This window comes from Myotis lucifugus, unplaced genomic scaffold (assembly GCF_000147115.1).
Source record: "Myotis lucifugus unplaced genomic scaffold, Myoluc2.0 scaffold_20, whole genome shotgun sequence".
NCBI classification, from domain to species: domain Eukaryota; kingdom Metazoa; phylum Chordata; class Mammalia; order Chiroptera; family Vespertilionidae; genus Myotis; species Myotis lucifugus.
Window position 1 is genome coordinate 10,584,559 of NW_005871068.1, and position 27,098 is coordinate 10,611,656.

Genomic DNA, 27,098 nt, shown 5'->3' on the forward strand with positions numbered 1-27,098 from the left:
GTGCCCATCAGTAGATGAGTGAATAAAAAACTGTAGTACATTTACAACATGGAATACTATGCAGCAGTAAAATAGGATCTATTTCCATTTGAGACAGCATTGAGATACCTGGAGAGTATTATGCTAAGCAAAATAAGCCAGTCAGAGAAAGTCGAATATCACATGATCTCACTCATATGTGTAATCTAATCAACAAAATATACTGAAGAACAAACAGATCCAGAGGCATAGAAGCATGGAACAGACTGTGGAATCTCAAAGGGAAGGCAGAGGTGGGTGGTTGGGTGGGAAGATATCAACCAAAGAACTTGTATGCATATATTCATAACCCATGGACACAGACAATAGGGTGGTGAAGGCCTGCGGTGACGGATGGGTGTGGGCTAGAAGGGGTGAATGGGGGAAAAGGGGAACATATATAATACTTTCTTTTTTTCTCCTTAATTTAATTTTAATATTTTTAATTTAAATTCTTTATTGTTAAAGGATTACATGTCTCCCTTTTCCCTCATTGACCTCTCCCCACCCGCTCCCAACCCCCAGCACATGCCCTCACCCCCCTACTGTCTGTGTTCACTGGTTATGCTTATGTGCGTGCATACAAGTCCTTTGGTTGATCTTTTACCGCCCCCCCCAACCTCCCCTGCCTTCCCTCTGAGGTTTGAAGGTCTGTTTGATGCTTATCTGTCTCTGGATCTATTTTTGTTCAACAGTTTATGTTGTTCATTATATTCCACAAATGAGTGAGTTCATGTGGCCGGACCACACAATGCATACATAATACTTTCAATAACAAAGATTTAATTAAACAAATAAAAGCAAAGAATAAAAATAAAAAAGGCTTAAGTTCAGTTATGAAATCAGGTTAAGCTTCAAATCAGAAAAAAAAGATGGGTTGAATTTAGAGTAGGATTCATTATTTAATTTCTACTACTAGTGAAATTAAATAATGCACATAAAAGGATGAGCACTAAGGACAATCACTTAAATGATAACATAAAATTTACAAATCCTTGTCATGAAATCCACATATGAAGTTCTGTCATGTCTATTGCTCTGTTTTGAAAATATAAAAAATAGTGGCCAGAAGTATTCTCAGGTTACCAAAGGAAGCTAAATAAAGGAGTTGAGATATCTTTTGCAATGCAGTTGTCCCAAATTTTCAGCAACAAAGTGCCATTGACAATTTGATGACTTCCCTCAGGGTCACTTAGCTTTCTTTCTCACTATTAGCACAGCTCCCGCCCCCTCCCCCTCCCCTGCAGAGGCTATCAAACATCCCACATAGTTCTTTCAGGTTATTAGCCTATGCTTTGGGAGGAGTTGTGATGATGAGGTATACCACCTTGTATAACAGAGATAGTCTCTTTTGTGTCATCAAAACAATTAAAGTACCCACCTAATAATTGGAGGAGAGACTGGAATGAAATTGTTCTCCCCTTCTTGTGGAAATTATGAGAACTTGGCTCTCACTGTGCAGGGGTAAAGGAAGAACATTCTTCCTCCTGTGGCTTTAGAAATCACTCTATTTGGATACAAATGAATGATCCTTTAATAACTTTTTTCAATTACAGTTTATATTCAATATTATCTTAGTTTACTTTCAGATGTACAACATAGTGGTTAAATAATCATATCATTTACAAAGGGTTGCCCCTGATATTTCCAGTACCCCACTGGCACCACACATAGTTATCACCAAATGAAGGAAACTTTATTGTTGGAAGTGAACTAAAAAACTGAGCAATAGTTTAAGGAGAGCTTGGTTCAATACAGAAATCAAAATGTTTGCCTGAAATTCAACCCAATAGGCCAATTACCTCCTTCTATTTTGCTTAAGACACTTGGCTGATAATACAAGGGCTAAAGCAAGGAGTGACATATATCTCTTCCCTAGGGAAGAAGGAAAAAGAATCATTTATTGAGCACCTGCCCTATGCTATGCACTTTATACCACTCACTGCTCACAAAAATATTATGATTTAGGATATATTATTTTTACTTTATAGGAAAGAAGTACAATGAAGTAGAAATAATATGGAATTTAGAATCAGAAATATATATGTTTGAATTGTGGACTAGCTTTTTAACAGTTCTGAGGAAAACATTTCAACTCTTTGAGTCTCAGTTTCCTCATTGATCAAACAGGGAAATATATTATTTTCTGTTGTTAATGAGCAAACACTGGTTCTGCTGTTTTACAGTTAACTTTCATATGAAAGGCATACGTATAACTATAGAAAAATTTAGTATTTTATATACTGCATATTATGTGACAGACCTTATTATATGCTGAGACTTTTCCATATGCCAACTCAAGCAATCCTCATATCAACTGGGTGAGGAAGACCCCATTTTCCCCAATATTTTACAGGTGGGGAAACTAAAACTCAGATATGGAGAAACCTATCCACAGTTTTAAAAAGGCTAGTGGCAGAATTGGCATCAGCCATTTGATGCTGTCATCCTAGGGAGAATTTTGCATAGTCATTTGAGGAAGAGCTGAGGGTAACAACAGTAATAACTTATATTTAATGAATACTTTAGTTATGCCAGAATCTATTATAATCATAGTAGAGGCCTGGTGCACGAAATGTGTGCACTCAGGGGGGTCCCTCAGCCCAGCCTGTGCCCTCTCACAGAGCCTCGGGGGAGGTTGGACTGCCATGGAGGTGGGAGCTCCTGTCACTGCTGCTGTGCTCACCAGCCGTGAGCCTGGCTTCTGGCTGAGCGGTGCTCCCCCTGTGGGAGCCCACTGACCACCAGGCGGCAGCTCCTGCATTGAGTGTCCGCCCTCTGGTGGTCAGTGTGCATCATAGTGACTGGTCGTTCTGCCGTTCAGTTGATTTGCATATTAGCCTTTTATTAAATAGGATTACTTAAATCAACCCATTTATTTTATGCTCAAAATTTATGAGAAAGGTACAATGATTATTATTATTTTACAGACATGTAAAGTGAGATGCATCTAGAGTCTGTAATGAATAAATGGTAGAATTGGAACTTGAACTGTAGATCCCTTCACCACTCCTATATACTTGAGTTTGGGACTCTCCTGACATTAACAGTTCTGAGGTGCTGGGCATGTCACTTAATACCTTTCAAGCCACAGTTTCTTTATTTGTGAAATGTTGGTATGGGTTGTATAATTTTAAGAATTGTAAAAGTTTGATAGAGATCTAGAATTTTCTTAGGTTATATTTGTAAACTCAGCACACTCTCTATTTAATGCTGCTCACATATGCAGCTCCTCCAAAGCAGCCACCCTTCAAACTCTCATTTTGCTTCCACATTCAATCTTTAAAGATCAATCTTATTATGATTATTTTATGCTCATTATCCATTCATCTATTAGTTTCTGAACACCGGCTAGGAGCAAGGTGCAGCCTTCAATGTTCTGTGTCTCCATGCATAAAGATTAACTCTTTCTCCAACCCTCCTGGATTTTCAACTACTCAGCCCGTCTCCACACCCACTTCACCCCTTGCCAAGATTCTTGTATATGAGTAATTTAATTACCTAGTGTAGTGTTGCTTGAGTTCGTGTCACACCCTGTTTTTGTTCAGCACTTTTTTAGTCCTAAGATTTCTAATCTGGAGGCTTCTATTTCTGAATTAGACTTGAACTAATTCAGGCCGTCAAGAGGTCTGTGTCCTGAAATTTCCCCTGAGTCAGAAGAACAAATATTTTGTATAAATAGAAACCCAGATGAAACAGGACAGAGAGTTGATATAAATAAGAGGAGCCTGCCATTAGAAGTATCTAGAAGATACAGTTATCTACATGCGACTCATAGCTTCACCAGAGAGCAGGAACACAAGCATTTAGGCATTGAAAGAGAAATACAGAAGTGTATGTGTATGTGTGTGTTTGTGAAGGGGGGGGCGTGTTATTGAGGAAATAGAGTATTTGTGAGTGGAGGGACAGTGAGTAGAAGAGGCATACTACAAAAAGTCTTTAATTTGTTTTGGCATTAATAATTTTCATGAGATTATAATTAGTTGATACATTCTCTAGCAAAAGGCTGTTTTTTCCATCACTCCTTATTATCCATATCCAAAAATCCTTTGCCTGTAAGTCACCTGCATCTCCTAATAAAACAATAACCTAGGACCTCAAACTGAATTCCCAATGTCATATCCTCCACAAATATATAAATTTATCACATATATAAAGGCTCATGTAATTTTTATATTCCTTTTCCATTACTTCATATCATTTTCCAACTTTGAACAGAGATATTTGCAGACGTATGTAGAAGTTATCAAAGAAGAATATAAATTTTAATGGATCAATTTAAGGTAATGGCTATATTTTGAGGATCTGCTCTGTGCAGGCTATTATAGCAAAAGGCTGAGGTATTACTATCCAGAAGAAACATGGTATATGCAAAGCAGAATACAAAATCACAGATATTTTAAATTAGAAGGAACCATGAGATTCTCAAATGTTGAACATTTAGGATAGAAACATAAAAATAAGGTTTCATAATCTTCCTAAATAGTTGTAACTATACAAAAATACCTCTTCCAGCTCTCTTTTTAAGATAAAGTAACATTCTATGCTTATAATACATTGAATGATATATTTTGGCAATTTTGGTTTCTTATTAAGGCTCCGTCTTAGGTCACATTTGCTATAAGTAGATCTTGAGACAAGGGTACTTGCAAAAATGATATATTGGAGAGGAAGTGCTCAAGGGGGAAGGGTTGTGAATACATCAGAACAGGGAAAGGGGCAAACTAAACAAAAACAAGATCTCAGTTAGACACCAACTTCAACCAACTTCAATATGATCCCCCAGGGAACTCTGAAGCACACATTGCACCGCAGAGTTGGTCCCACCTTGTGGCAAAGAGGCTGGACTTTGGTAACCTTCCCATCACCAGTTATTGGCTTCAAGCTGAGCTGGGATGAGTGACATAGGTCCTCCAGGCTCACGGCTTCCTTCAGGACAAGAGCAATTTTCCAAAGAAGGAACCAACGGTGAGCAGCCAGCACTCCCAGCAGCAGGGGCATGGGTACACTGATCTGGTAAATGGGATTTTGGTAGAACATCACCAGCACCCACTAATGTCAGCAAAGAGAACCAATTTGTTTTGAAGACTATACAGAAGGAAATATTTTACATTTTCTTTAGTCTCCGGGTATTAAAAATGCATCTGAATTTATGGTTTGTTAGATAAAGCATGCATACAGATTATTGGGCAAAATGTGAACAGATGAATCAATATCTCCAAGGGTTTCAAATTGGAATTTTATAAAACTTGAGCTAAAATTCAAGCATCTTTAGTAACAACTTAGTGACATGGGTTTATGCCCCCAAAGAATGGGAATCTAATGATCAAAAGTGTTGTTACTAGAGATTTAAATAAAGCTTTCAACACCAATTGCTATAAAAGGATGAATTGGGCTATTTTGACATAGTCTACTACTAGTGAAAGGAAGCAAAATAATTCCTTGGGATTTGCTGGAAAGCTGTTCAAAGGGAGCTGGATTCCTTCCTCCTCTCACCTGCAAAGAAGCTGGAGGTCCAGCAGCCATGCTAGACCATGAGGTAACATTGAGGATGGAAGGAACAGCAGCAAGATGGAAGGTTCCTGGTTTCCTGAGGACCATGGCCTTGCTCTGCCAGTAATATACTGCTTGCAACTGGACCTCTTTCATGTGACAGAGCAATAAATCTCTCCTACTTTATACAACACTATTTCAGGTTTTCTGTTATATGCAGCAAGATTTTTAACTCATGCAGCCATTTTTCATACTCAAAATGTAAAATTATCAATATTTGTTGCACTTCAAATTTTCCAGTATGAGTAAAGCATATTATCAAAATTTCATGTTATTTTTAAAACAAAGGGTTTATAAATATATTAAAATCAAACTAGACAAAAATCTCATCAATTAATGGAAAGCAGTAGCACATTTTTATCAAACAAGTGCTAATTAAATTGGACTGCTTTGCTGAAATAAAGATCACCTTACTTGCTTTGAGGCGAAAAGCATCATTTAACTCTTACTGCTGCATTTCTTTGAAAAGTACCATATCTCTTTTCTAAGTCTCTCTGAATGTAAGGTATTCATTACCACTTGGATAAAAACAGAATGTTGAGGGTCACATGATGCTGGCAGCTGAGATTTAAACTCAAGGTCAGTCACTGGACTCTCAAGCAGCCAAATTGCGTTTATTGCCAAATCGACTGATGCCTGTAGTCCTTTAAAGATATTTATACTCTAATACATAGGCTGTATGTCATTAAAATTGTAGCAGAGTAAGAAAAGCTGACTTCAGAAATAGTTATGGAAAATTGGAGTACAGCCTGAAGTTCTCTAAAATAATCAGTATGTGGCTATAAAGACTTGAAATCAGATGATAAACATGTATTCTCAAAGCATGCAAATTTTAAAACAGTAACTTGTATCAGTTGCTAAATGGCGGATCTAATGCAATTATCAGAGTAGTGTTAGATACTGAAATATTAAATTCCATTTTGGTCTACAGATGACAAACTTAACGAAAAAAGGAGGTTGCTTGAGTGTTACTATACAATTCCAACATTTATATGCCTAATTTAGAAATGGAATAAAATGTAGTAGATAATACGAAGTTTCTCAAACAAATGATTCAGTAGCCAAAAAATAAAACAAATTGGCATATTGATTTTTCCATTGATTTTTTAAAAATTTCTTTATTGATTAAGTTATTACATATGTGTCCTTATCTTCACATTACCCCCCAGTCCCCCCACTCATGCCCTCACCCCCCTGTTGTCTGTGTCCATTGGTTAGGCCTATATGCTTGCATACAAGTCCTTTGGTTGATATTGAAACTATCACAGTCTGAGAAATCTAATATCACCTAAGAAAAGTACCACATTACACTTCTCCATTGTTAATTATTCTGAAGGAGACTATTACCTGTTTAAACATTTAAATAATAAGTAAAAAAATCTCCTAGGGGAACCATATTTATTACACTCCTTTTAAGAGAAAATGAACATGGTTCTGCTTATATAAATTTAATATTTGAATAATTTCCCCAAATACTTTTTTCCACCTCCAAATATTGACTTTATGAACAAAATACTTTTTTATATTCCTGGACTACAGAAATAATTACCTTTTATAGAAGGGTCTTTATTTGCAATGATTGGAAACACATTTGTATCTTTGAGGTTCATTGAATACACACTCACCCACACATACAGTGTTTTATAGTTTTATCATGCCTGCTATCCATTTCACATTCTTCATTACCCTGTGTTTCTTGGCTTATAACCCTGCTCCTCTCTGGTGGTGTTGGTTAGGGCTTCCCTCACTCCTGCTCCAGAAGTGGGCATGTGATAGAACCTGCCCAATCAGAACACATATTTCCAAACTGTCAATTGAATCGGGAATGTGTAGATGTTTTTATCAGCATTAATCCTAGGTCTTCTGTTGTAAAGAAGGGTGTTTTTACTTTCTGTTGGAACTGAGGTACATATAAGCCTGAGACTAATATGGATACCATATTGATAGAGAGTGCCTAAGAAGAGACTGGAAAGCACAGTTGAGAGAGGGTGAGAGAGGTACTGGGCCATGTGGCATCAGTTGAGCTCCTGATTCTAACTGCCTGAAGGAAGTTGTATCTCTTCACTTTTTAGTTATATGAGCTAGTAAAGCTCCTTTGTTTTTTAGTTTGCTAGTTTTTGTCACTTATAACTGAAATAGATCTGACCTATACTTATATGTGTGTGTATATTTATTGAGATGAAGAGATAGAGAGACCTACATTCTAATGATGTAGTTAATTAAAATGAAATTGATACAATTATTTAAACTTTTAGCACCTCAGTTTCCTTTTTGAGAAGTGAGCAAGTTAGATTACATGACCGATATTTTTTTCCTATGTCAAAACTCACTGGGTCCAATCAATTGATTTTGATGAATTAATAATCAGAGTCACATAAATCTGGGAGCAATTTAACCCCAGGTCTGAGAAGTAACAAGAACTATCAAAAATATGACTGGTCTCTAGGTCAAGAGGTACCATTTTATAGTCAATTCATTTCAAGAACAAAGCAATTAAAACACAGGTAACTATAGGGCCAGCTGGTAAACCTTGGTCTAGGTCAGTGGTTGGCAAACTGCGGCTCACAAGCCACATGCGGCTCTTTGGCCCCTTGAGTGTGGCTCTTCCACAAAATACTGACTTCTGCGCATGGGCCACGAAGTTTCAATCACACTGTACATGTGACCCGCACATGGTATTTTGTGGAAGAGCCATACTCAAGGAGCCAAAGATCCGCATATGGCTCGTGAGCCGCAGTTTGCCGACCACTGGTCTAGGTCTAACACTAAGCCCAGATAAGTAGTGTGCTATGGAATATAATAGCAAGGGTGATGAAAGCCAAGTTCCAACTCAGACTTCCTTATCTGTAAAATGGGAGTAATATTAGCTCCCTTACAGTCTTGTACTAAGAATGTGCTCATATAATATATTTAAAGCTCTCATCACAGTACTTGGTACAAAATAAGTGCTCAAAATTTACTGTTATTATCCTCTGCTATTAAAATCACCAAAGTGCTTGAAAAATATAGTTCCTTTTGTCATGAACATTAATCCACAGATGTTTCCAAAAAATAGTATGGAAGTTGTAAAAACATTTTTAAAAATCGCTCAGCACATTAGCTCCATTTAATCTTTGTGAGATCCTCCTTATTACTGCCAACCTGATATTTTCTTCACTTTCTCACACATTGCCTGTTATTTCTGGTCAGTAAAGTAAGTAAATAAGTAAGTAAATAAATGCCCAATCTAGCAGAGTATTTCTCCATCTATATATGAACCAGAAATGCCAATCATTTCTAATGTTTATTTCCCCGATGCAATAATTACCATCTATTTACAGTTAAGCCACTGATTACTATGGGAAGTCTTGTAAGCAAACCATACCCCATACCCCAAATGTACTGCTGTAAAAGGAAAAAAAATTAAATCATGAACCAAAACCCTAAACACATCCAAAACAGAAGTCATATGTTTTAGGATTCACAGAAAGAGAAGGCTACACTTATTTTCATTTGATAAGAGATGATGCTTTTTTTTGCAATACAAAGCTTAAAACTATTTCTCTGATATTTGATTTTTAGTCAAACTGGAAAATTTATGAAACAGTGATTTAATCACACATCAATAATAGCAAGAAGAAAAGGAGAATAGGAGAAAACACATTCTAATATTACAGAATAAATGTTTTTCTAATTTGCATAACATATGTTATACCTTAATATGTTTACAAGATGTGGCACAACTAATATTTACATTTTAATTCATACAAGTAGTTTGTATGAGAAAGAAATCTTATCAAGAAAACTCAGCCTATGGAAAACTAAATTTTTGTGATTAACATAATTTTATAAGGCTAGCAATAACATTTAAAAAGACTAGTATCTGAACCTTTAACAAAAACCCAGTGTTTTTTTTAATTGAATTTATTGGGGTGACATGGGTTAATAAATTATATAGGTTTCAGGTGTACAATTCTATAATACATCAACCCCAAGTCTCCTTTCCTCACTATTTATCCCCCTATATACTCTTCTACCTTCCTCCAACCCCTCCCCTCTAGTAATCACCATGCTGTTGCCTGTGACTAAGAGTTTGTGTTGTTGTTTTTTCTGAATCCCTTTACTTTTTTCACCCAGCCTTGCAACTAACTCTCCCCTCTGACAGCTGTCAGTCTGTTCTCTATCTATGAGTTTGTTTTTATTTTGTTTGTTAGTTCATTTTGTTCATTAGATGCCACATACAAATGAGGTCATGTGATATTTGTCTTTCTCTGACTGGCTTATTTCGCTTAGAATAATATTCTCCAGGTTTATACATGCTGTCACAAAGGGTAAGACTTCCTTTTTTTAAGATCGAGTAGTATTCTATTGTGTAAACGTACCACAGCATTTTTTACTTTTTTTAAAAATTGATTTCAGAGAGGAAGGGAGAGGGAGAGAGAGAGAGAGAGAAACATCAATGATGAGAGAGAATCATTGATCAGCTGCTTCTGCATGACCCCTCCTGGGGATGGAGCCTGCAACCCAGACATGTGCCCTTGACCAGAATCGAACCCGGGACCCTTCAGTTCTCAGGCCGACGCTCTATCCATTGAGCCAAACCAGCTAGGGCAACCACAGCATTTTTTATCCACTTATCTTACTCATGGGCACTTAGGCTGCTTCCGAATCTTGGCTACTGTAAATAATGCTGTATTTAACATAGGGGTGCATATATTCTTTCAAATTAGTGTTTCAGGAAAAACACAGTCTTTTATTTTATAGTATATTTGAAATAAATTTAAGAGTGAGTTTTTATGCAAAACTGTATGTAATCCAAATCTTAGTTTCAAACTGAATGTCTTAGAATGTAACCTAGAGGTGATATTTTTATATAATGATTTAAGGGGCAAGAGTCTATCTTTATATGTGTAGGAATAAAAATATTATTTCCTGAGTACTTCCAAAAGTATATTTAAAGCTCTTAAATTCGACTAAATTAAATAAGGAAATACAATTCTAGTTAACTACTTAAACAGAGGATTTACTGCTCTGATAATTGAAATAAAAAGCCCTTTGGTGACTATCACTCTAAAATGGGCTTGAGAAAGATATATTTTATGGGCCAGGAGGGGGATTTAGGAGAGGAGGAAAGTTTCCTATGGTGCAGGTGATCTATTAAAGTCTCAAATTACCTTCAGCAATGTTGATAACTAAACTCAGCACTGGCTGTCTCAACAGGTGCACCTATGGGCCCACCGACCCTCAGCTCTTAGTCAAGGCCAAAGAGAGCCATAGCCCGTCCTCACACAGCTGTGCCTCTGGCTGCCACTACAAAAGAGCCAAGCTGGACTATTTTTAGGTTTAGGGTAGGCACTCAGCCAAAGCTCAGCAGCCCCACCAGAGCATGTAGTGAGAACACTGAGACTTTTTCGTTGTACCAGGGCTCCACCAGCCTCAGCTCTGCCTGCCTAGTCACCCTACCCTATGTTCTGTTACCTGTTCCCCAACTACCTGTGGCTTTCATCACCTTGCTCACAGGTCTACTTTTCCATGCCTTTCACAGTCTCTCTCCTGTTTCAGCTTTTATGTCTCAGTTAGCTCCAGACCTTGAAGCCATGAGAAAGAAAGGAAAGAAGGAAAAAAAATCAGAAACACTCTGCAGCTGCTTCCTTAAAGAAAACATCGTGTTGAATTTGTTCATAATATATGTCCTTCACTTCGTTAAGCCTGCAAGTCATGGCCATTGCTAACACTGTGCTGAAAAACAAGAGGAAAGCAAATGTTTATGATACAGAAAAAAAGTGGCAGGTAAAAGAATTGATCTGGAAAGGAGATAGTTTAAAGGAAGCCAGGCAAGGGAGCTTGGAGTCTGATGTTCAGTGGTGTGCATTAATTTATCTTTGTTGAATATGGATACAGAAGGCTCATATGTCTTGGAGTGTGCATGTCTGCAGTTTCACTGTGTGCTAATCTTAGTGGGTTTGGAAAGCTGTGTTTTAATGAAAGAAATTATTTTATATTAGATTGTGCTTTCTCCTCATGCTCTTTGTAATTTGTAAACTGAACGATATGCATATATTCATGTTAACCTTTTAGATATTACTAGCAAAACAGTAATACAAACATACTTTTCTCTTTTTAAAATGATGTTTTATTGCAAACGGACATGAGTGTTCACATATCAAATCCAATTTTTGCAAATAAAGTGGTTATTAAAAATTAATAAGGAATCTAGGACAAACAAAAGAAAAGCCAAACCTTAATTTTACAGAATTGTTTTATCTCTACACAGTCATTTTCAATAATTGCTTAAATTCTGTGAAATAATAATCTAGAAAATGCATTGTAATGTGTCCCTATAAGTGTAATTTCATATGCCTTATGTGAAAAATAAATAAAATAATAATGGAAAGAAAATTGATATTTCATTTCCCATTTAATTTTAACCCCATAATTGCAACCCAATTTCAATATGGCAGATGCAATTTCAGGGATTTATTCTCAAAGAGCCAGTATTGTGCAGAGATCTGCCTGGTTCATGTTTTGTAATTGTTTCTCATGAATGAGGGCACTGTTTGCCAAAAAATAATCTATTGTATCTTCATTTTAAGCCAGTAGCAGAAAATGAATTGTACTTCAAAGAAAGACGTAACTAAAAGAGGCAATCTTATAAAGTGGTATGGTTTTTGTGCCTTTACAAAAACAATTTTTAATATTTAAAAAATATATTAGTTACATATACAGGCCAACACTCAAACTCAGGAGCAAATTATAGAGCAGAGTTCAAAATCACACCTCAGCCATTTAGTAGTTACCTGACCTTGAGAAAGTTACTTAAACTCTGTGTGCTTTAGTTTTCTCAGCTCTAAATTGGAGATGATTCTTTCCTTATGATCTGGTTATGAGAATTCCGTGAGGCACCCACATTGGCAGTCCCTCAGGGTGGGCTTATCCTTTCACTGTTAGTAAATTCTCTCCCTGTGAAATCTTGTTCCCTTCTAAAATTTCAACTATCAGCACCATGTGGATGATTCTCAAATATTTCTCTCTACGACTAACTCTTTTCTTAGCTTCAGCCCTCTATCCCAAAAGCCTACATTGTATACCCACATGGATATCCCATCAACAATTCCAAGTTAATGTTTCAAAACAAACAACCCTCTTCCTACTGCTTTCTAATTTTGATCCTATTCCTGGCTTTGTTTCTGCGAATGTTATCATCATCTTCCCAATTATCCAGGATGATTAGCTATTTTTAAGACTCCCCAAATACGTTCAGATACATTGGCTTTTATTGACTATATATAAAAGGAGGTCCATGGTTAAATGAATTTTGGAAACTGGGTTAAAAAGTTATGTTAACTTTGTGACTACCAGTTTGCACTTCTTAATCATTTCACCTTTTCCACCCAGCCCCCCAGGCCCCTTTGTCTCTGGTACAGGGATGTAAAGTACAGCATAGAGAATAGTGGCAATAATCCTATATAATAAAAGCATAATATGCTAATTGGACCGGACGTCCTTCTGGATGACCTTCCTGACAACCTTCCTGACGAAGCCAGGGCTGTGAGGGCCAAGGCAGAGGCAGCCACCACTGGTCGGGGCTGAGCCGCTTGCAAGAATTTCGTGCATCAGGCCTCTAGTATTGTAATAACTATGTATGGTGCCAGGTCGGTACTGCAAATATTGGGGTGACTACTTGTGAACTATATGATTGTCTACTGTTACACCTGAAACTAATACAAAACAATATTAAATTTAAACTGTAATTGAGAAATGAAGTTTAAAAAAAGAAAAAAATTAAGTTATCTTTTGTGGGGATAGAGTGATTCATATGTTTATTATTTTTATTTTAGCGATGATTTAATGGGTGTATATAAATGTGAAACTTATCAAAGTGTATACCATAAATATATTAGTTTATTTTATGTCAATTATCCCTAAGTAACGTTCTTTTAAAAAAAACTATGGTTGAATACAGTGATAGAAAATAAATTTCAAATATATTCATGCCATTAATAGTTAAGATTATATATAGGATTACATAGAAGTTTCCTCTTTTGGGGAAAATTTAGGGCAGAATTCTAATATTTGCTTTAATTTTTAGCAAATATTTTCCATGATATGTTCAATGTTTTAAATATGCAACTGAATTTATTCCCTGACTGGTTGCTAAGTGGTTGGAGCATCAACCTGCAGACTGAAGGGTCTGGGTTCAATTCCCAGTCAAGGGCATGTACCTGGGTTGCAGGCCCAATCCGAGCCTGGGTTGGGGCATGTGCAGGAGGCAACCGATTGATGTGTCTCTCTCACATCGATGTTTCTCTCTCTCCCCACTCCTTCCCTTCCACTCTCTCTAAAAATCAATGGAAAAATATCCTCCAGTAAAGATTAACCAAAAAATATATGTATATATTACTGAATTTAAGTCCTAAATACAAACCAAAGAGCTGCATACTATATGTAAGTTTTATTTTCATATTTCAGCTTAATTTAAAAATAAGTTATCTTTATTGCAGGATTCCAGGGCACTTTGCACATGTTCTGTGAAACTCTCAGAAGAGGTTATATTAAGCAGCATTTACATACCTCATAGGACTACAGAAATCTTTTTTGAGGGGTGGGGAAAACAGAGAGGCCCACATTGAATAATTAGTGTTTCATAGAGCAATCTTTGAGAATAGTTACCATGGTGTCTGCTATTACCATTCCCTTTTCCTCATCTCCCACAATTTACCAACCATTGATTACCAAATAATGTTATTGTCCTTGTTGAATCCCCAGCTCATTCTGAGCCCCTTCCTCTATAAGTTTGGCCTGGACTACATGTATGCTTTCCATCTACTACCTTTTCTTAGTCTGTCATCTCAAACTCTCAATTCTGTATCTTCTATAGAACTGAGTTCTATTTTGTTATAAGAGATACAAAGATGTATAAGACACAACTCTGTTGTCATAGAATGAATTCATAGGAGATGGGAATACTCAAACAGAGTTTGAATATATACTCAATACCACAGGTATAGACATGCCACATAAGTGTCATAAGTAATGAAATTGCAATCAATGATTATATGGGAAAGATTAAACTAAGTTTTTCAGGGAAGTGGGAATAGGATATTAGTCCCTAAACTTTTAAATGAAATATTCTAAAATATTTTCTACATAAAATCCCATTTTCTTATCATCTTGAACTGAGAATAAATTTAAAATATAATTCAAAATTTCATAATAAAAAACTTATTAGAGAAAGTTTGGAATGTAAAAATAGGAATAACCTAGAGTGTAATCTCACTGTAGATACATCCAACTGCTAATTATGGATGAATTTTTTTTTTTGGCTATCTGACTTGTCTCCAAGTCAACAATTCCAAATGTTTATCTTCCAGAACTAAATTTTCTAATAATAATGCTAAAAATATTCCAGAAGCTTAGGAAAAAAATGGCATGTTAGCTAAATTTTTAAAAATCGTTTCACTTCCTACTCACAACATTTTGCTATTCATTTCCATATATCTTAAACATGCAAATCAAAGTTATATAAAAGCTATATACTCATATATCTTAAGCTAAGGTTAACAAAGTATATTTTATATAGAAAAACTTATTAAAATGGAATCTATTTCTTAAGTTCCAAAACATTCATTTTTAAGATTGACCATTTATTTAACCTCACTAAATGTTCAGTTCCTATGCACACATTAAAATATTTCTGTTTACATTACTTATAACACATAGAGTATCCACCAAAAATATTACCGAGAGTAGATACATGACTAAAATATAAATATTTATCCCAGTAAGTGTAAAGTGCTATATTAATCACAATAACCATTCCGTAAACATGTTTCCCAACATTGCACCCACATTTCTTGGCTCCCAAGAAATGTGATAAGAAATAAAGTAAAATGGTAATACAAGTTAGTGGGTAAGTAATTTCTACAATATGATAACTTCTATTTTAGAAATACATGTAAGGCACTAATAGGACTACACTCAACTCTGTTGGTATAAGTCAGAGGAAATTTAGGAATTTCAGTTAGAAGCAATTTAGTTAAAATAAATTTAGTGATTTACTGGGAGAATCAAGAGGGGAAAGAGGCAAAGATGCATGTACAAATGCAGAATTGAAGAGGATGGCATTTTATTTTATTTTATTAAATATATTTTGATTTTTTACAGAGAGGAAGAGAGAGGGATAGAGAGTTGGAAACATCGATGAGAGAGAAACATCGATCAGCTGCCTCTTGCACACCTCCCACTGGGGATGTGCCTGCAACCAAGGTACATGCCCTTGACCGGAATCGAACCTGGGACCTTTCAGTCCGCAGGCTGACGCTCTATCCACTGAGCCAAACCGGTTAGGGCGAGAGGATGGCATTTTAAATAAAAATAAAATAGTTTCACATGGCTGGAACATGTGGTGTGTGGATGTAGCAAAAAGATGAGGTTGGAAGAACACACAGAGGCTTGGTCATGGGGTTTTTAAAATGTATCTGTTTTACATCTGAGTGATAGTTTTGTCTTAAAAATTCCCTGGTACTTTCTAATTCTGTTATTTTTCTGCATATATAGAAAATTGGTAGACGGATGATATGCATATATATGAATACTTACATATATGAATATAAATATAGTTAGCCTGCAATCATGAGATTATCACTCTGAAATTGTGGGGATTATGGAAGCAGCATAAGATACTACCTTTACCCTCTTATACAGCAGATATTTTTCTAACCATCAACTATATGGAGAGTGGTATGACGTGAAAATCACCAGCTATGAGCTACCTGGGTTTTATTTAGTCTTAGCTTTATATCTAACTAGCTGTGAGAACTGGAATCTCACTTCAGATATCTGTAAATGAGTTGGAAAATATTCTCCAGGTCCTTTCCAGTTGTTATTCTGTGTTATTTGCCACAGGGAGTTGAACAGTGAAATAGCAAAACTCTAGACCAAATATCAGGTTTCCTTAGCTCGCTCTATCTATCTATCTATCTATCTATCTATCTGTCTGTCTGTCTGTCTGTCTATCTATCTATCTATCTATCTATCTATCATCTATCTATCTATCTATCATCTATCTATCATCTCTATCTATCTATCTATCATCTATCTATCATCTATCTATCTATCTATCTATCTATCTATCTATCTATCTATCTATCTATCTATCTATCTATCTATCATCTCTACCTATCTATCTATCATCTATCTATCTAATCTAATTTTAAAATCTTCAATCTTCTTAATCCATTTCTTATTCTCTTCTTTCACCCCCCCCCCCCCCTCCAGCCCCCTTTTCTTTTCTGGCCACTTTCTCTTTGTTTTCCTACAGTTCTTTTTGTTCCCTGCTGCTTTGTGGTTACAAGTTGTTAATTGCACCTTGCACTACAACCACACTAACAGCAGTCCTCATTAACTAGGGGCAGGAAGGGAAACCTCTCAAGTAAATGAATTCTAGTAGCAGTGGGGATTGCAAAACCATTTCCCACATATTCAATTGGTTCAGAAGAAGCCTGAGCAGAGAGCAGCAAAGAACTGAGTCATTTTCCTCTTTCCCATATTCCACTCAGATGCTAATCTCTTTAGCATTTGATATGGTTCCTTCTTATGGGCTGAATTACGTCTCCCCAAATTATATGTTGAAATCCTAACCTCCAGTGACTCAGAATGTGACTGTATTTGGAGATAGGTCTTTAAAGATGTGACCAAGGTTAAATGAGGTGAGCCCTAATCTCACTAGTGTTTTTATAAGAGGAGATGAGGACACAGCTAAACACAAAAGAAAGACCAAGTGAGGACAGAGGGAAAAGAGAGCCACTTACAAGCCAAGGAGAGATGCCTCAGAAGAAATCAACCCTGCCAACACCCTGATCTCAGATGTCTCGTCTCCAGTACTGTGAGAAAATAAATTTCTTTTGTTTAAACTACCCAATCTGCTATGGTATTTTGTTATGGCAACCCTAGGGGACTAATATACTCCTTATCCATTTATAACGTTTTGTGTTTGAATTGAGCCCATTCCATTTTTCCCATTGGTGATATATATTTCTTCTTGATAGTGTAACAAAACAAAGATGGTTAACTATAATCATAGTGTTAGAATGAACTCTGTTGCTCATATATACTTTAGGTATTCATTTATTTTATTCAAAAAGCATTAACTGAATACCTTTATGTTTTTTAAAAATATTTTTATTAATTTCAGAGATGAAGGGAGAGGGAGAGAGATAAAAACATCAAGGATGAGAGAGAATCATTGATTGGCTGCCTCCTGTATGCCCCGCACTGGGGATCCAGCCCGTAACCTGGGCATATGCCCTGACTGGGAATCAAACCATGACCTCCTTGTTCATACATAGGTCGACACTCAACCACTGAGCCATGCCAGCCAGGCTGAATACCTTTATATTCTAAGTCCTGTGCTTATTTCTAGGTATTGGGGAGGAGGAAACCGCAACAAAATAAAATGACATTGTTACCATAATAACCATAAATCAAACATCTCCCTGCCCTCAAGGAATTTGGATTCTAATATTAAAGTGAACAAATTCATGAAATATAGTGAAAGATGTACATTTTGAAGGAGTTATGAAACTGGAACACTGAAATCATACCTCACCTTGTATGGTGGAGTGAAGGGACTGTGGAAAAGGGGTTAGGATAGAATTTATCATGGGGATGAAATAGAAACCAAGCTTTTATTAATAAAATTTTCAGTAAGGAGAAGACGGGTAAAGGGTGTTCATTTCAGGAAGGCATAAACCTGACATTCTGAGAGAAGGGTAATTTGGGGTCGCCCACCTAGGACCCTGTGGCTAAAGGGGGAGGAATAGAAGGTAAGGAGAATGGTGAGAGAAGCAGCAGAAGCAGTAAGCTGGGTCCAGAGAACACATGGAATTGTATACCCATGGAATTGACATCCATCAATATCAGGGAAAAAATATTTTTCAATTTGTTAATCAAGGTTAATTTAAAACTCATAACCTGTAATAATCAGTTTGAATGCATTAAGTTCTCTCATATTCATTCCTAGTAATAAGTACATTTCAGTGCAAGGAATTTCTAAGTGAATTTGAATTTTACCCAACTTCTAATTTCCTTTAGGAACCTAAACTCCAATATTTTCACCAGATGATAACTATAAGCAAAACAAAGAGCTTTATTTCATTGAACAAGGAATAGTTCTTCACAAAGGAATTGCAAATACCCCCAATTAATGATTATTCTAATTGCTTTCCCTGTTGGAAGACACTATTTCCTGTTCTGTGTTTAGCCAGGATAAACAATGGTAGCACCATCCCTCTAGTCCAGGATATGAACTGTTTCATATAGATGAAATATTATTATTACAAAGTCTGTCTTACATTCCAAACCCAGCCTTTTGACAGGATTTATGAATGTTGAGCCCCCACATCCGCCAAGCTGGTTTTTATACTATGATGAAGTGTGTATTTCTATGAACTCAGTTCATAACTCTATAACCTTCCTAAAGGTAATGGCTAAATATCAGGTCTAACTTTTGTCTTTAAAGTTACTTAAATTAGAATAACTGACTGGATAGTTCTTTCTATACATGTACACTTTCTGCCCAATGTCTAAAATGATATAAGTACAAATATATACAGTATAAACCTACATCTGCCTAAGTCAGAAACTAGGGAATCAACATTGACAATTTTTCTCTCTGCAAACCCGTTTCTCTTTCCGCATTCCCTTCTCTAATTCTATTACTAACCTTTACCAAGTAAATATCTAAATAGTTCTCGATTGCATTCCACCTTTTCCATTCCTAATGCCCTAGTAAGACACATATTTTGGATATAACCTCAACCTGCTTACACTTGCTTTTAGAACAGTGGTTCTCAACACAATCTGCATCAATTCAGTTCTGCTTTAATTGGTCTATTTTTATTTATTAACTAGAGGCCCAGTGCACGAATTCATGCACCAGTGGGGCCCCTCAGCCTGGCCTGTAGGATTGGGCCAAAACTGATTCTCCAACACCCCCTGAGGGGTCCTGGATTGCAAGAGGGCACAGGCCAGGCCGAGGGACCCCACTGGTGCACAATCAGGGTCAGGGAGGGACTCGGGAGGTTGACCAGCCAAGGAGGGACTACAGGAGTGTTCCAGGGCATGTCTGGCCCGTCTCACTCAGTCCTGATCGGCCAGACCCCAGCAGCAAGCTAACCTATAGGTTGGAGCATCTGTCCCCTGGTGGTCAGTGCACGTCATAGTGAGTGGTTGAGTGCCTTAGCATATCATTAGCATATTATGCTTTGATTGGTTGAACGGCCGACCGGACAACTGGACATTTAGTATATTAGGCTTTTATTATATAGAATTATTAAATTTATTGGGATAATATTCATTAATAACATTATACAATTCTATAATATATCATCTGTATATTGCATTGTGTGTTTATGATCCAAAGTCAAATATCTTTCTATCACCATCTATTTGACACCCTTTACCCTTTACTACTCCCCCACTACCCTTCCTCCTGGTAACCACCATACTCTTGTCTGTGTCCACCAGTTTTTGTAATTTTTGTTTGTTTATTGCTTTGGTTTGTTCAGTTGTTGCTAGAATCAGGGCCCTAGATATGTACAATATTTAAAGCTTCCCAGGTGACTCTAACGTGCAGCCCAGGAACAATGTTTTAAGGCATTCTCAATGTGTGGTCCCTGGACCAGAGATATCAGCATCACTTAGGAAACTTGTAAAAATGAAAATCATTAGGCTCCACCTCATATCTACTGAGGGTGGAGTCCAGTAATTAGTATTTTAATAATCAGTCAGGTGATTGTAATGGAGGCTAAAGTTTGAGAACCACTACTATGGGGTTGGAATCCCATACATCTATCCAATTTGTGATCCCTCAAGGCAGTGTCAGAGTTCTCTCTAAGCATTAAGAACAAAAACATAAATATTAGAGTGTACTATTTCCCTGCTAAAAATTATTCACTGGCTTCTAAACTTTGTAGCATGGCCTATAACTTATTGGTGTGCTCTTCATAATCTAAGTTGTATTTCAGCTATACCATATCATTGGGTTGATGATCCAATTAATACCCAAGTATTCAATTTCCTACATACCCTACTCTTACACACTTCACACCCTGTACATGCTGTTCCCTCATCTTAAATGCCCTTTCCTGCTCCTCAATCTGGCAAATCCTCTTCTTCCATTAAGCCTCAACCCAATCCATTCCACTTTTTTGAAAGTCTTCTTGGCTCTCCTTGGAACTCCTTGTGTTCCTCCTAACATGCTGCCACTATAATATATGTAAACTTATATCATACCAATCTCCATATTTTACTGGACTTATTATTAGTATATTTTTCCTCTTTTCTGGGGGATATGAAGAATGTTTTATGCACCTTTTTATCTGCAACATTTACTGTGATGCTTGGTATGTGTTTGGAATGGCTATATCAACAAAGATTCATGTAAATGTTTAGGAAAATTTTGTTGGATCTTATGGTGTATCTCTTCTAAGCAAGAGTTTGACCATCAACAACATTTGGCATCAAAGATTTTAACAAACTAAGAAGGCAGTGAGTTTTCTTTTCATGTGAAATCTCTTGCATTGTCATGATACTTTATAATTTCCAAGAGTTTTCACAGATATTATTAGTCACCTAGAAAGGAGGGCTGAATCTGCTCTTTTAAAAAGTTCAAGATGGCAAATACTCCTTGACCATGTATATTTTGTTTTATCTCCTTCATTGTATAAGCTACTACAACGTATAGAATAAACTCTGAAAACCTATCTGAATATAGTACAGCTTAGAGCTAGCCACTTCTCTTTCCACCACTCATACAAAAACCAAAACCAAACAAGAAGGCATCAGAGGTTAGTCATGCTGGGATCCATCTATTTGGTCACCAGTTATTAAGCATCAATCACTAGGAACTTTGTTTAGCACACATAATACATAACCTATTAAATAAGAGTAGACACTGTGTAAACAAACTCACAGCTTATTGGGACAGACAACCCTGTAAACAAGTGAATTCAAGACAAGAATTAAATGCAATGGGGAAGAAACAAACACAATACAATCTCAGAACTAAGAAGAAATGCCAACCTACCCACTTTGCCTACATCTAAAGAAGGCTTTATTTCTTCTTCTATAAAATACCCAGTTGGAACTAACAAAGAAGATATCATTTTTTTCTTCTTTGACCTTTCCCCCTTTAGTTTAAAGGAATATTATTGATCCTCAAAGCATAACAGACATATTTGAATTAATTCTATGAGCAAATTTATTAACTAAGAATGTGAAAGCATTCATATCCATTCCAATTAACAAGAAATGACACTCTCCCAATGAATAAGATGTCAAAAATCATGTAGTCAATGAATGGAATGCTCTGCTCTTGGCTGCATATATATTTGTATTCATTAATTGACTACTAATATCAAGAAATACACAACTAGTTCAGAACAGAGGAAGTAGCAGATGCTATAAGATAATATTTCTGACTAATGCCTAGTAATAGGTGGCAATTTAATTTTGAATTTCTTGGCTCTGGAAATTAGATATACAGATTTTACAGTTAAATGAACATTTTGTTTATATATATTAAACTTACTGAGATCTAAAATTTCATCATTTTTTTTCAAATTTATGCTAGAGAGGAAATATGTCTTAAGGATGAGAAAATCTTCCATTCAAAGTCTGCTTTATAGCAATGACCTGTACTTACTTTAAAGCTATTCTAAGTAATAGATTATTCTTCTTTATCCTAGAGAAAATAAATTCAAGAGAATGTTAAAATTATGTCCACTAACACAAAGTAATTTATATCTCAGAAGTTACCTATTTTAAGTGTACAATACCCTTATCTTACAACTCACATATTGGACTTCTGTGTTTTTCTTTCTTTATAACACACAAATACACATATGTACACTCTCACACATGGACACACACCATGAAATCTGGGTTTTATACTAAAAAAAATTCCTAAAATGGTTCAAATGAATTCTAACAGTAGACTTGAAAGTCCAATCTTCTTTTATCCCTCTTTATGCAAAATCTTCACTCCCTTTTACACCCATAAGAATGTATATTTAGAAAAACTCTGAAGCTAATGTAAGTATATATCAGATATACAGGTATTTGAATGTTTATATTAATTATGTTATTTGATAAAAGAGACTACACTTAGAGTATATTCATATAATTTAATGGTTTCCTGCAATTGGAAACATACTTGGCATATTTATTAATTAGTATTCTTTTTATACTTCTACATAAAGGGTATTTTTTGTTTATTGTAAATACTCAAGATTCCAAAAGGAAATTTATGTCTGGGTATACATTTTAATGTGAACAATTAAAACAAACATAGAAAACTCAAATGCATTGTACACCTGAGCTTCAGGCTGAATCAAGAGCCTATGTCATCTTTAGAACTCTGGGTATATATGACATAATTCTACTTCTTGAAATTATCTGAGATTTTTTCTACACTATGTCATGTCTAAAATAATAGATGTCATTATCAGATGGTTTAGATCAAAAGAAATTGATGGGTAACTGATGACTCTTTCCATCACTTTTGGATATAAATTAATTCAACATTTATTTATTGAGCTTAATCCTACTATATGATAATATTCTAAAATCTTTGAGAATGTAAGCACACATATAAGACATATTTTACAACATCCGGAAGGAGGTGATTTAGTAATAAACATTATAATCAATTTAATTAAATATAATTAATACAAAAAAGTAAACTCAGCCCTGGCCGGTTTGGCTCAGTGGATAGAGCATCGGCCTGTGGACTGAAGGGTCCCAGGTTCGATTCCAGCAAGAGCATATACCTTGGTTGTGGACACGACCCCAGTGGGGGGCGTGCAGGAGGCAGCTGATCGATGTTTCTCTCTCATCGATGTTTCTGGCTCCCTATCCCTCTCCCTTCCTCTCTGTGAAAAATCAATAAAATATATATTTTTTTTTAAAAAAAGTAAACTCAGTTACCTAATCTGTTAAGTGGGAATAAAAATATATTTCTTCACCACAGTTTTTATAATAATTAAATTATAATAGTACAACATATTTTAAAAATAATGGATATCTGCAAATAAATTATTCAGTGGTAGGACATGATTTCTAGATGTCATGGAGTAGGACTGAATTCTCCTCTATTTCTCATATGTAAGCTATATTTTCAATTTTTGAAATTGCACAACACAGTTCTGCAATGTGATCTCAGAGAGGATAATAGCTATAAGTTTAATTTATATACAGCACATTATTTAGGGCTTGGATTGTGTTCTGGTTGGGTAGGTCTTTACTTTGGTATATGAAGATAAAAATTGGGTAAATAACCTATTATAGTTGAAGACTTAATGCAATTATGTATACCTTCATTAAAAAATTTAATTGTAGAGCTATTATCATAGATTTTCATGGAGAAAACAATGAGTCTATATCATGTCTTTTCCTTGGTTAAAATTTTCTAAGTCAAAATACACTATCATGATGTCCTATAAGAACCTTTTTAATATAAATAATGTACTTCAAGATAAAATAGTAAAGAAAAGTTACTGGATTAGTTTGCAGAAACTCAATTTCATTTTAAAATCGGGTCAGAAGGCCCATTACTTTGGTAAATCAATATTATCACTCAAGCTAGTCTTTCTCATAAAATGCCAGGATGCATCAGGTGTATAGATTTCTGTAAGGCATGAATAGTATGTTAACATAATGCACAAAATACAGTTCATATCCGCTTGTCAATAAAATACTCAGAAACATTATTTTTATTGCAAAAGATTGTACCTAATAAATATGAATAGGCAGTTAGATTGACTCAGTACATGCTATTTTTCTTTGAAAAGACCCTTCAATTCCATAGATTTGAATCATTCAATAGACATTTGTCACCTTGAGTTTGGGCATATGTGCGATTAGGCTTTATGCTTGTGCACATAGTTACCCAGCAACTAGCTTTCCTTTTATAAATGAACTCCATTCCAGATTAAAACAGATGAAAGATTTCCAATCAATTTGGCCAGCTCTCATGGTGGAAAATAAGCTCAGGAAGGCAGCTATCTGAAACTGAATACTCCCTGGAATGGACATTCCGTTCTAAGTCCCCTTCGGGGAAACTCCAACAATAGCTCAAGCAGAAGCAAACACTTGTATTTGAGGTAGTCTGAGCCAACCATTCACTTTCTTAGCAATCTGTCCTCTCACACCAATGGGGGATTTAAGGCTCCTGTCCCCATATCAAAGAACAGCACGTCCAGCATGCTCATAATGTATGAACGAAAGTGATTCTCCCCATTTCTTCCTACATTTTCTATCACTTGGTATTCATTTGACATCTCCAAAGATAGCTCAGTTCTCAAAGGAATTCCAACAAGTCGAGTTTCTTTTTTAACACTGGTGTTTCTTTTGAGACAAAGGCACGCACACACACACACACACACACACAGAGAATAAACAAATTACAGAGTTAAACCCAAAATATCACTGATTGCATGAACTATCTAGATTAGGAAACAAACATTTTGGTCCAAGGTTTATACTTTTTACAATTCACTGAGCACTCAGCCCAAAATAATGCACTAAAGATCACCCTAATTCTGTTTCATGATTTATCGTGTGTGTGAATATAATAATACCTGCCAGTAGTCACTGTTAGATATAAACCCTTTTCAATCTGGATGCCTGAGTTTCAAATACATTCATAATTTGATGACTAACAGTCTGGCAAGTGCTGTGGTATTTAATCATTCATTTATGTGCCTATAAACAATTAGGCACAAGGAACACATAGATAACAGGCACAGACCTTCCTCTCAAAGAGCAAGGAGTGAGTCAGAAACAACCTGACACCGACAAAGAGGAATAATTAATTTCATAGAATTATGTACAGTCAATTTTCAGTAAGAACCCAGAACAGGGGCACCATATTCTGACCTAGGTTAGTCAGAAATGCTTTTTAACAAGGTTCTCTAAGAAAACAGTAAAATAATGAATAGAGATTTTAGTGTAAGAGATACGGGATGATAGTGATTTTTGTGAGAAATGCCAGAAAGTGGTAACAAATCATATGTATGAAATTATAGGATTTGTGGAACCACAATTTTATGGTTAGAAAGAAGTATGTGTGATGGGGAATAGCAGATAAAAAGGTGAGAGACATGAGCAGGTACCAAACTGTAAAGGGCCTGTGCACTGGGACCTTGGATTTTAACCTGTAACTAGAAGCTTCGCTAAAAGATGTTAATCTAGAGGCACAAGATCTGATTTGTGTTTTAGAAGCATGACTGGGCAGCAATTAGAATGATGGATTTAAGATTAGATTAAAGCAAGGAGATCTCTCTTCTCTCTCTCTCTCTCTCTCTCTCTCTCTCTCTCTCACACACACACACACACACACACACACACACACACACACCAACACAATCACATATCTTTTAATCTACAGGGGTGGGGCAAAAGTAGGTTTACAATTGTAAGTACACAAAACACATAGTTTATTCTTATATTATTATTTATTCTTGTATTATTTTTTTATGCTAACAAAGGTAAACCTACATTTGCCCCAGAAGTTGTATGTTTATACAACTTCTCTCTTTGGAAGTTATATATAAATTTTATATAAATTATCTATTCATTGATATTAATAGTTTTAATCATACAAAGTACAACATTGATTTCAACATTCTGTCACTCACCAAGAAATTTCATATACCTTTTTAATGCCTATAAAAAATAATCTTGTGAAGCAACATTATTCCTAATTTATTCTTAAGGACAATCAGTATTAGATATACTCAGCTCTGTGTCAGGCACTCAATAAATAATAGTTAAGTATTAGCTTGTCCACAATCACTTGGCTTGTTAGGTAGAGTCAGGCTGAAAACACAAGTAGTCTCAGGCCTTTCCCAGTAACCATGCCCATGGACCAGCATATCTTCTAAAATGCCAGCCCTTCCCATACAGGCTTTTCAATCATAAACAACATGAAGCACATACCTCGTAAGGTAGGGCATTTAGAACAAGGTTTAAATCACCATGACATTTTGTTCAATAAATGATGCATGTTCCTGTATAAAAGAAATAGATTGCATTCTAGTGGGTTAGCATTAAACCATCCTTCGTCTGTATCCTGAATGTTGGATTTATTAATGTACAAGACTTATCTGTTGATTAGGTCTGGTGATGACACACAGGCTTTCAGGACACCAAGGGCTTATTAAAGGCTTAATGCTGTACTTAAATTTTTTTGTTTTCCAGTAAGTATAGATTCACAGGATATTACAAAGAAATGCGTAGGGATGTCTTGTGCAACCTTCATTCTGCCTCCTACAGTGTTAACACCTTGGATAACTATGGTACAACATCAAAACTAGGAAATTATCAGTATAATCCACAGAGTTCATTCAGCTATTACCAGTTATACAGGCTTTTATTTGTGTCCCTCTGTGCATGTGTTTCTATGCGATTTTATCAAGTGTAGCTTTGTATAACAAACACCAAAATCAAGACACAGAACAGATCTATCACCACATACTCTCTTGTAG

The 27,098-nt window shown here is 35.8% G+C and overlaps 1 protein-coding gene across 1 annotated transcript in view; it reads right to left on the reverse strand.

Moving 5' to 3' along the window:
* DMD (dystrophin) overlaps nt 1–27,098 on the reverse strand; it is a 2,279,750-nt gene that overhangs the window by 2,099,340 nt on the left and 153,312 nt on the right. The window lies entirely within an intron of this gene.